Source organism: Zootoca vivipara, chromosome 2, assembly GCF_963506605.1.
Source record: "Zootoca vivipara chromosome 2, rZooViv1.1, whole genome shotgun sequence".
NCBI classification, from domain to species: domain Eukaryota; kingdom Metazoa; phylum Chordata; class Lepidosauria; order Squamata; family Lacertidae; genus Zootoca; species Zootoca vivipara.
In genome coordinates this window covers 29,612,510-29,624,085 of record NC_083277.1, presented here as the reverse complement: position 1 = coordinate 29,624,085, position 11,576 = coordinate 29,612,510, and the positions used below count along the sequence as shown (strand labels likewise).

The following is an 11,576-nucleotide window of genomic DNA, read 5'->3' as shown; positions in this document are numbered from 1 at the left end:
CAGAGCTACAACCTAGTGGTTCAGTGGCGCCAGACCAGACAGCCCTGGCACAGCCAGCAGCCTCGGAACACGAGCCAGAACCAGAACCCCTGACCAAGGAACACCCCAGGCCACTACGCACACGGAGGCGGCCAGCAGACCTTGGGGACTACGAATGCAACTTCCCAGGCAGGACTGGAACTTAGAGGGGAGGGGTGTTATGTACTGAGCTGAATCCTAGAACAATAGGATTCAGAATCAGCGGGAGCTACCCAATCCAACTCCAGGTGGAAGTGAATCCGCAACCTGATTGGCCTGCTGGAGCAGCCAATCAGGCGGCTGGCAGAAGTGAATCTGCTACCTGATTGGCCTGTAGGAGCAGCCAATCAGGCTGCAGGCAGAAGTCAATCCATAATATAATTGGCCCACAGGTGTAGCCCTGAAGTAGCCAATCACGCAAGGCCCATTGTGTAAATAATGTATATAAGCAGATGGTTTGGGGAAAAGAGCCATTCGTCTTCTCTTCTCCTCCTTGATGACTATGAGCTGAATAAAGAGCATGAAATTCACTCTTGACTCCGAGTATATTTCAGCAACCAAGGCCAATTGTGTCCCTAGAGGAGTCCTGAACCCCAACTGAAATAGGTCAAGATAGTCAGTTTATCCCAAGAAGGTCTACAGCTGAACCACCACTGCATGATAACGCAGACTGGCCAGGAGCCTGAGAAGTGCCCCCTCATCTCCATCGCTCTATTTCTTTTAGAGTCCACTAGTACTGAAATGGCAATTGTTAATCGTATCATGGCTCGCAATCGAATGTTATGCCTCACCTCTATATCCCCCTGAAGCACTTTAGCTTGGCAAGTGGCTATCTTGACATGAGGTAGACGTTCAGTGTCATTTTTTTGTGAGAAAGTGTAGGCAGCTCGGCTTGAAACCAGCCTGCGTTCCTGTCATCACACAGTGGGTGTTTTGTCAGTGTGAATTAAGGCAATCGTTTTTTGAAGCTACACTTCATTCATATGCTTTAGTTGCAGAAGGTATGTCAGGTGGGCACAGGGAAGTCAGCGAGACCCTGGGTGTTGCAGTGGGGAAGAGAGAAAGAGAGAAGCGGTATGATATAAAAAGAAAAAAGAAAATTAAACCACACTCAAGAGTGTCCCTCAGCTACGTTCTGCAATGGGAACTGAGATGCATACAGTTATGGTTGGAGAAATTTGTAAAGTGTTTGTCCCAACTGGAGCTCCCAAACGGAATGCCAGCTGGCTTTAAATTAGGCCTTTATTAGTACAAATGTACATAGGATCGGTCCCTAAAAAGTCAGAGAGGCTTTTATACATGCCCAATTACTAGGTGATGACCACTTAACCGGACAATTACAGCAATCCTTCCCATCACAAGTACACACTTACAACACACTGTTGTTGCTCTTAAACCACTCAGAGATCTTTGGCTCTTCTCACTAGCCCACCCCAACCTTCTTATTGAATACATGAAACCATCTTTCTGTGTCTTTCGTCTTTGTCTTCTGAGTAATTGCTCTGTGTATTAGTGGTTTGTCACTAATGCACAGGAAAACTCATACCAATGACAAACTTAGTTGGTCTCTAAGGTGATACTGGAAGGAATTTTTTTTAATTTTGTTTGGTCTGTCAATGTCTGCTTTCAGTTATCTGTGCTGATATTTTTGTTTTCTTTTGTGCTCTAGGACTTAGGGTGGATCTAGACACAGGGAAAAAAACACTATGACTAAGTCAGAAATTACAGTAGATCTTTATAATGGAAGAAGAAAAAATCTCCATCGAAAACTGCTTTTTAAAATTTCCTGCTCTCTGGTGCCATCTGGTGTTGCATGTTTATAGCACATTCAAGTCACTGTCTCTTTACTAATGTAGCTGAGTCCTTAGTGTCATTACTATGCATGGCCGATCTCCTACTGTTTCGTTCTCCATACATCCCATTCCTTTCAGTTGTACTACAAGAGAACACAGGCTTGCACACCCACTTAAAAACAGCTTGTTTGTTTTGGTAGGAAAGCTCATGCACAGATGTCAAGCTGCAAAGCTCTAACTGGACAAAATGGATTCAGGGATGAATTAAAATGAGGAGATTCTTCTACATTACCGTTTTCCTGTTTCAACCTTGCTGCAATTCTTACTGCCACAATTTACAGGAACTCCATTGGGACACAGGAGACGGATCTCTGGAGATTTACTACAGTTTATGCCGTCCTTTAAATAAGAAAAGAAGAAGGTTTTTCAAGAAAGCAATGACTTGAAGCCTTGGTTTCAGATTCTACCATTATCCTAAGAGAGAGTTAGAAATGAATTCTCTAGCATGCCCCTTCATCATTGTGGATCCATAAATTTCACAACACAAACTCATCACCTGAAACAACAACAACAACGTTACAGGTTCATAGGGGGAAAGGTGTCCCTTTAGCAGTGGCGTCCTGAGCAAATCAGATCCAGGAGGGCTTGCAGTGTTCCTAGGACAGCATTTGTGCCCTAGATGACCAATGGAGATGACTTTATATTATGACATTTCTCCTCTGGCCTCCTTTAATCCTCACAACAACCCTGTGAGGTAGGTTGGTCTGAAAGACGGACAAACCCGAGGGCACCTAGTGAGGCTGAGTGGGGATCTGAACCCTCTAACCCAGGGGTCCCAAACATAGCTGTCAAATTCTCCCATTTTTAAAAGGGAAATCCCCTTATGCTGAATAGGCTTCCTCACAAGAAAAGGGAAAACTTGACAGCTATGGTCCCAAACCTTTTGGGGCCTTGGGACACGTTTAGAAATCTAAGGAACTGTTGTAGGTGACCTTGGGCTAGTCACTGCCTCTCAGCCTAACCTACCTCACAGGGTTGTTGTGGGGATTAAATGAGGGAAGGGTGTGTCCTTGGATAAAAAGTGGGGCATAAATGCAATAAATAAAACTAGGGTTGCCATATTTCAAAAAAGTAAAGCTCCTATCACCTGTAAAGTTGTTTTCTTAGAAACCCCCCCCCAAAAAAACTGACACACATATAGATATATAGATATAGATTGATATATAGATATAAAATAGATCTAAATGGTGATGGCCACCACCAGCTGTTACCATTGGCTGTTAATGACCTATGATGTCATAAAGGAATGGAAGTTCAGTGGATATGAAGGGAGCTGCTTTTTTCCAGTGAAAAAAAACAGGTCCATGGTTGAGATATCCCACTCACTCTCTGTTTGCTTTCCAAGAATATCTGAGAACTACTAGGTTTTCCCGAGACCACCTGCAGAAGGTAATCTAAGCCTGCTTTAATCTTTTGTAAATTTATTGTCTGCTCAAAGCTTTGTTTTCATTGTTAGTTGGTATGTTACTGTCCCTTTAAGTAAAAGCCCAGTAGAACCCTGGGGGAGAGGAAGGAAGTGCAGACCTCCGGGAATGCTGAGTCATGTTTTAGGCCTATCTCAAGCTGCAGGAATAATTCTGCATGAAAATAAAGTTAAGTTTTTCTTCCTTGGTTGGGGTGTAAAAAAATAAAGCAATGAAGAGAACTGTAGAGTTTCAGCAAGGTGAGGACAATTTATTTATTTTGTTCATTTGAAAACCTTTCCAACCTACTTAATATTTAAAAAACCTCTAACAAGTATGCAGACAAGCAACATAAAAATAGAATAAAACTGCATCATAAAAATAGAGTTATAAAAACCAGGAAGCAGAATTATAAAAACTGATAAAAATTATCCTATTATATTAATCTTAAGAGTTCATAAATTAACAATCAGATGATACCCTGCACCTGCTGGAGTGAATAAAATCTATCCTAATGCAAGTTGCCACTGCACCATTATGTCTCTTTGCTATTGTTTAAAACAGGTAACTGAATTGATCAGCAGCACAGTCTGAAAGAGAAACTGCATTTTGGGTAGTACATTCATTTTCACTACTGAGATTCTACTCATCAGGTATAAGTTCATTCTTCTCCATCTCTGTATGTCTCTACTATAACCACATTCCATATTTTCACATACCAGTAGTTGTTTTGAAATACAGTAACATTGCATTTTTATTCATCAACCAAACCCCCAGATATTTAACCTTTCAACTTTCAACCCTGTCAGACAGATCCTGTAATGTACCTTTGGATTTCTGATCCATGTTTTTTACTAAAATGAAATGGGTACAAAATTAAAAAAATCCTTCAGTAGCACCTTAAAGATGTGCATGCACACGAAAGCTCATACCAAAATAAAAACTTAGTTGGTCTTTAAGGTGCTACTGAAGGATTTTTTTTATTTTGCTTCTACTCAGACCAACACGGCTACCTACCTGTAACTAGAAATGGGTACAGTATTCAGTTTCCTCCAGGTGGGTCTGCCACCACTCTAGCAGGCAACTGACCCCCCAAAAGGGGCATTTGTGAGCAAGCAGTAGTTGTTTCTCCTTTCTCTCCCTGGTCCCTTTCCTATTTTCCTTTTGTTCTTGCCCAACAGAACACAACGGGCAATGGTTGTGATGGTATCAAACTGAAAATTTCCATGATTTTGTACGCAGTGGGAACCTCTTTTCCTTGGGTATGCTGTCTGTCATTCAGTGGAGTGAGTTAGACCCACCTCCGAGTTCTTTGATGAGCCACACTGAAATAACAGCTCCACCTTTCTCTCCCACGCAGACCACATGGATGCTACCATGTGGAGGAAGCAAATTGGCAGGTGGAAGGTGATTATCTGGCATCAGGATGCTGTGAAGCAATGAGAAGGCAAGTTTGCTTGCAGAAGCCAGTGGATTTGCTGAGTGGGTGGCAAGTTTATGGTCTGAAGCTGGCTGATATCCTTGGCAGAAGCTGACTGATGTCCAATGGCGGACCAAGCAGATACGGTCGAGTAGCCGGAAGGTGACTGATGTTTGGTAGTGGACCAAGCAGAAGCTGGCAGATGTAGATGGATGGATGCTGGTGGAATTCACATTCAGAAGCTGATGGACCAGATGGCTTTGGTAGCACTTTTTGTAAAGCTTTGCAGTATCACCATATTTAACTTTGCTGTTTAATATCATTTGGAGGGGTGGAGCCCTCCCAAACATTTGTTCCCCATTACCTAAACCAGGTAGAGATCCTAAGGAAGTAGAATCATACAGATGGATCACCCTGTTCAACCAGGCCCCAACTTTTTTTTTACATCAGTCATGGCTTCCAGCAGGGTGATCCATACAATTGTCAATTCAGACCAAACCAGATTTATCCCAGGCAGACACAATGCAGATCACACATGCAGGTTAGTCAATATAATATATGACAGTAATTAAGAGGAAGAATCCCAGCCCTTTGGCATTGGTGTCACTGGACATTTACGAGGCCTTTGACTTTTTAGAATGGAGGTACCTTTTTAAAGTTTTAGAACACTATCAGATGGACAAAACATTCATGACTACTATCAGAGTCCTCTGTGCCTCTCACCAGGCCACTGTTAGCACAATTGCTGTGAATTTGAACTCTGTTCATATTGGCAAGTGAGCAAAACACTGGACATTTACAAGGCCTTTGACTTTTTAGTATGGAGGTACCTTTTTAAAGTTTTAGAACACTATCAGATGGATAAAACATTCATGACTACTATCAGAGTCCTCTGTGCCTCTCACCAGGCCACTGTTAGCACAATTGCTGTGAATTTGAACTCTGTTCATATTGGCAAGTGAGCAAAACACTGGACATTTACAAGGCCTTTGACTTTTTAGTATGGAGGTACCTTTTTAAAGTTTTAGAACACTATCAGATGGATAAAACATTCATGACTACTATCAGAGTCCTCTGTGCCTCTCACCAGGCCACTGTTAGCACAATTGCTGTGAATTTGAACTCTGTTCATATTGGCAAGTGAGCAAAACACTGGACATTTACAAGGCCTTTGACTTTTTAGTATGGAGGTACCTTTTTAAAGTTTTAGAACACTATCAGATGGACAAAACATTCATGACTACTATCAGAGTCCTCTGTGCCTCTCACCAGGCCACTGTTAGCACAATTGCTGTGAATTAGAACTCTGTTCATATTGGCAAGTGAGCAAAACAAGGTTGTCCCCTGTCCACATTGCTCTTTGCTGTTTCTCTGGAACCATTAGCAGTTTCATTACGTCTTAACTCATGTATCAAGGGTTATCAGGGAAAGGCTGAATAGCATTTATTAAACTTTTATGCTGATGACATGATGTATATGTTACCTAACCCTCAGGAGGCCCTACCAATATTCAAATTAAGAATTAGGAAAATTAAAAAATTAATACTGGGTCTTAGAACTAATCTTAAGAAGTTGCTAATAACGTGTTATAACAGGTCTGATGGAAGAAATCAAGCTTAAGCAAATGACTCAAGCTAAGTTGTATTATCGTTGGATCCAATAAGAAATGGGTTGATGTGGAAGGTGAAATGATACCAGACACAAAAATATGGGTGCTTCCTTTTATTAGACTCTCCAAAACAACTTTAGATACAATGCATAACCCATACACATTGAATATGCTATAGGTATAGAAAAGATGGCAACGCTGTCAGTCTCCTTTATGCTTGCCTCTAATGCCACAGTTTTCACTCTCAAGTCCAGGATTCAGCCTTGCATAATACAATCCTGTCATGGGGGGGGGGCACCCATTTACATTCCGTATTTCTATGTTAATGACAAACTATTATCCAAAGAACAACTTAAAATAAATAGAGGAGATCCAGGCCTATCCTGGTTACAAGAAAGAGGTATTTACAGAAATTGCGCAAATTTTAAAGTCTGAAATTCAGGCAACCCCACAACTTGCATTAAAAAATCTGTGGGTTAACAATCTGAAACAGTTTTCTTCAATAGGGTTATTAACTTCGTGGCTGGCAGTTGCAATACTACCTATAGCACAAAAATGGAAGACTTAACATGAATTGCCTCCTGCATTATGGTGCAAAAATATTTGGTCTCTTGCTGAAAAAGTTGACTTTCAACATTTGGTGTAATCAAAGGTAAAGAACCTGTGGAACATGTGCATGTGATTTGGTTGGACTTTGGTCGAACATATGTCTTATGTTCCAATTGACAACTTACAAGACTACTTACCTGCACCTAAAAAAGAAATATGTATTTCCTGATTAGCATATATGTATAAATTGAATTATGGTTGTACTTACCCATTTTATGTATGCATCTCTCCAACAACTTTCTGGGTTGGACTTAATTGTTCTTCATTCTTCTGTAAAGAAAAAGAAAATGTTAGCTTTGTGAAATGCAATAAAAGAAGAAGAAGCAGGTAGATGTTGCATGGCTGAAGTTGGCTGATTTTTGCAGATGTAAGCCAGTGGAGGTTCTCCCCTGAAGCTGTGATGGACTGGGTGTTTGCTGTTGCACATTACTTTGCTGGTGTCACCTTGAAGCTTTAAAAGGGGATTAAACAAATTCATGGTGTATATAGCTATCAGTGGCTACTACTCACAGGATCAAAGGTATTATGCCTTTGCATTGGGGAACAGCGTTGAGAGGGTGGTATTGTGCTCACATCCTGCTTGTGCGCTTTCCAGAAGCATCTGGTTGATCAATGAGAACAGGATGGTCTTAAGACAGTATCTTACAGAAAGTTTAAATAAATGGTAGGCTGGTGGCTCTTCCTTACCATGTCTCCAGAGTTGTATAGAATAACTAGGAACTCCACCCCTGCTCATGTTGCTCACCAACCCTGCCTACAGCTCCACCTCTCGGGGGGGGGGAGCAGCCCCCTACACTTTGTCAACCTTCCCCTAACCCATTAATTAGACGGGGGGGGGGAACAGGACCTAATTATGATGTCACATGACTAGCATACAGGTTGCCCTGCCCACCTGCCCAAATCCCAACATCAGAAATTGAAAGGGAGAGTGTGGGAAGTGTTGCAAAGCATGCCCCGCACCGATCCTTTCAACCCTCTGCTGTTCCTTGGCATGTCCAATTTAACCAAATGCCTGGTAAAAAACAACAACAGGACACCTGACCATCTGCAGGTGCCTTCTGTGCCAGTTTTAAACACCTGCTGAAAACCTTTCTGTCCTGCCAGGCCTATGCTGGCAGTTAAGAGTACAGCATCCTTCCTCGGTGGCTTGCTGATGTCTGTTTTTAACCTTTTTGCTTTTAACTTGCTTATGTTTTTACTGTATGGTTTTATTGCTGTAAACCACTTATGCAAACCAAGGACACATGTAAAGGGACCCCTGACCATTAAGTCCAGTCATGACTGACACTGGGGTTGCAGCGCTCATCTCGCATTACTGGCCGAGGGAGCCGGCGTACAGCTTCCAGGTCATGTGGCCAGCATGACAAAGCTGCTTCTGGTGAACCAGAGCAGCACACGGAAACGCCGTTTACCTTCCCGCTCGGAGCGTTGCCTATTTATCTACTTGCACTTTGACGTGCTTTCAAACTGCTAGGTTGGCAGGAGCTGGGACCGAGCAACAGGAGCTCACCCTGTCGCGGGGATTCAAACCGCCGACCTTCTGATCAGCAAGCCCTAGGCTCTGTAGTTTAACCCGCAGCGCCACCTGTGCTATTTTATAAATAACTAAATGTGAACAATCAAATACCCTTAGTAGCAGTTCGCACACCATCTCTCTTCTGAGGCAGCCCTCTCTCTTCTCTGTCTCACACACAAAGAGGGTCCCACTCTGTCCCATAAGACTCTCACTCTGACTTTGGAGCAACATAAACTCCGGGGCGCGGGTGGTGCTGTGGGTTAAACCACAGAGCCTAGGGCGGTTTGAATCCCCGCCACGGGCTGAGCTCCCGTTGATCGGTCCCAGCTCCTGCCAACCTAGCAGTTCGAAAGCACGTCAAAGTGCAAGTGGATAAATAGGTACTGCTACAGCGGAAAGGTAAACGGAGTTTCCGTGTGCTGCTCTGGTTCGCCAGAAGCGGCTTCGTCATGCTGGCCACATGACCTGGAAGCTGTACGCTGGCTCCCTCGGCCAATTACGCGAGAAGAGCGCCACAACCCCAGAGTCAGTCACGAATGGACCTAATGGCCAGGGGTCCCTTTACTTTCCAAACTTTCCAAACCACCCAAGGTCTCAACTTGAGTTGAATGAATTGTTGCCCCTCCTCCACAGTAGCAACAAAAGTACTGTAAAGGCAAATACGGGTGGAAAAGGGAATGCTTTATACAGTGGTACCTCTGGTTATGAACTTAATTCGTTCCGGAGGTCCGCTCTTAACCTGAAACCGTTCTTAACCTGAGGTACCACTTTAGCTAATGGGACCTCCCACCACGCCGCGTTGTTGTTTTCATCCTGGGGCAAAGTTCTTAACTCGAGGTACTACTTCCAGGTTAGCGGAGTCTGTAACCCGAGGTGTTTGTAACCCGAGGTACCACTGTTATTAAAATGGTGGTTCAGTTGTTTGAGAGCCCTACTTATTTATTTTTATCAAAACGTTTCTATATGACCCTTTATTCTACCTGCACATGTATTTATTAGAAAAGAGATGGAAAATAAATCTGCAAGTATTACAATGCTTTTATATAAAACCTTTTATAAAGCCATACTTGAAAGTTTGTGAACTTCTGGTCACTATCACTTGAAAAAGATGTAGAGATGGAAAAGATGCAGAAAAAAGCAACCAGAATTACAGTGCTGGAACAACTCCCCTAGGAGGAAAGGTTACAATACTTGGGACATTTTAGTTTAGAAAAAAAGTGTTTAACAATTTAAAAAGTTATGCGGGCGGAGAAAGTGGGCAGGAAGTTCTGTTTCTCCCCCTCTCATAATCCTAGAACCTGGGGTTATCCAATGAAGCTGAATGGGAGATTCGGGATGGACAGAAGTATTTATTCACACAGTATGTAGTTTAACTATGGAATTCGCTACCAGAGAATGTGGCGATAGCAATTTGCCATCAACCTGGATGGTTTTGAAAGGGAATCGGATAAATTCGTGGAAGAAAAGGCTACTGTCCGTATGACAAACAACTTGTCGGCCCTGTGATTTGAGTAATAAGAAAACACTTCCAAGGACATTTCCCTGGTGTACTTTAGCATCACTGAATCACATGGGTACTGCTTCATACAAGTGAGTTTTCATGTGAATCAAGAACCCACCTGGTTTGACTTTTAAGCAGCAGTGTACGAGTTGTCCATGAATTGATCCACATAGTCTGCTTAAGGTATGTTCTGATAAAAGTCCAGCATCTCTGTGGTTATGCCAGCTTTAGTTTGGATTTCATAAGACATTACTCTTCATCCGATTTCTTAAAGGATTACTCAAATCTCTCTAGAATCCTGTTTTGTTTTGTTTTCATCCCAGCTACCTGATTCCTACAACTATTTCCTTATATATTTGAACAGGGAGTGACTGGGAACCTGCCTTAAACCACAGCACGGACTACAGCAACAAGCTAATGAGCTTGTGGAGATACAATGACTGAATAAGCTCCTTGGTCCATTTATAAGTAGCTTGTAGCATTTAGAAGCTCTGTTACTTCTTTGCTCTAAATCTATTATTCCTCTCAAGTTTAAAAAAAATCCCCTTCCTTGAGAGCCAAGCATTTTGTGGCTTGCAGTTAATTGCTGTTGGCATCTGTCTGTCTCGAGATAATGGAGTGTGCCTCTGGGGATGAAGTCAAACTGCAGCGTTGTCAGCAGTGACCTTGCAAGGGTGAAAGCTTTGGCAGTGTGTATGGAGGTCCTGGGCTGTCTAGAAGACAGGACCTCCCTCTCGGCCCAATGTGGTCCAAAGGAAAGCAGAGCAATATGTTTGGCACCAGCTTGGCTGCAGGATTTGCTGGAAGGAGACATACAAGGCGCCATCCAGCCGTCTTAGGAACTCCACTCTGGATTTGTGTAGCGTTTAGTCCTCAGCTTTTTCTTTTCATGAAGATATCCCACAAGGCAGCAGAGGTTTAGGATCAGCTTTCCTTCTCCCAGATGGGCTACCTACCTAGGTTGCCGAGCCCCATCTGCCACTCACCTCCCTCTACAGCAGATGCAGAAACCGCCTTCTTGACCATTGGACCAACTATTTATCTCATCTGTTTGATCCACTAGAGTCTGTCTTCACATGCAGAGGAAAGCATGTCCCTAACTCAGCAAGGGTTTGAGACCCATCGGTTACCCTTGCCTGTTTAGCCGGCCAATCAAAGCAGTTTCCCAGGGTGTGGCTGCTGTGGCATGCTGACAGCTTCAAGGAGCCACTGGGGAGAGCCGAGTGCAGGGTGGAGACTAAAGGTGGGCAAACTACCCCAGAAGGAGCATGACCTGCCCCCCACCAAAGGTACTATCCCTCTTCCAACATCCCAGCAATTAGTGGAAGTTGGAGTCTAACAACATCCGAAGGGACATGGGTTAGCTCCCCTAGACATACAGCTAAAATAAAAGATACTGTATTGTGTGGAGAGTTTTCAGGCAGTGAAATGACAGGCCACAATATTGGATTTAGATGTGTATAAACTTTATTTTACATGTCTCTACCTAGACAACATCTTAAAAAGCAGAGACACCACCTTGCTGACAAAGGTCCGTATAGTTAAAGCTATGGTTTTCCCAGTACAGTAGTGATGTATGGAAGTGAGACCTGGACCATAAAGAAGGCTGATCGCCGAAGAATTGATGCTTTTGAATTGTGGTGCTGG

At 43.1% G+C, this 11,576-nt stretch overlaps 1 long non-coding RNA gene across 1 annotated transcript; it reads left to right on the top strand.

The window, feature by feature from the left end:
* Positions 1 to 3,288: 3,288 nt before the first annotated feature.
* LOC132591697 (uncharacterized) lies at positions 3,289 to 7,473 on the top strand. Its single transcript, XR_009557090.1, has 3 exons — positions 3,289 to 3,534; positions 3,839 to 3,927; positions 4,635 to 7,473. It is a non-coding gene; the product is annotated as an uncharacterized LOC132591697 (long non-coding RNA).
* The last annotated feature ends 4,103 nt before the right edge of the window (positions 7,474 to 11,576 follow it).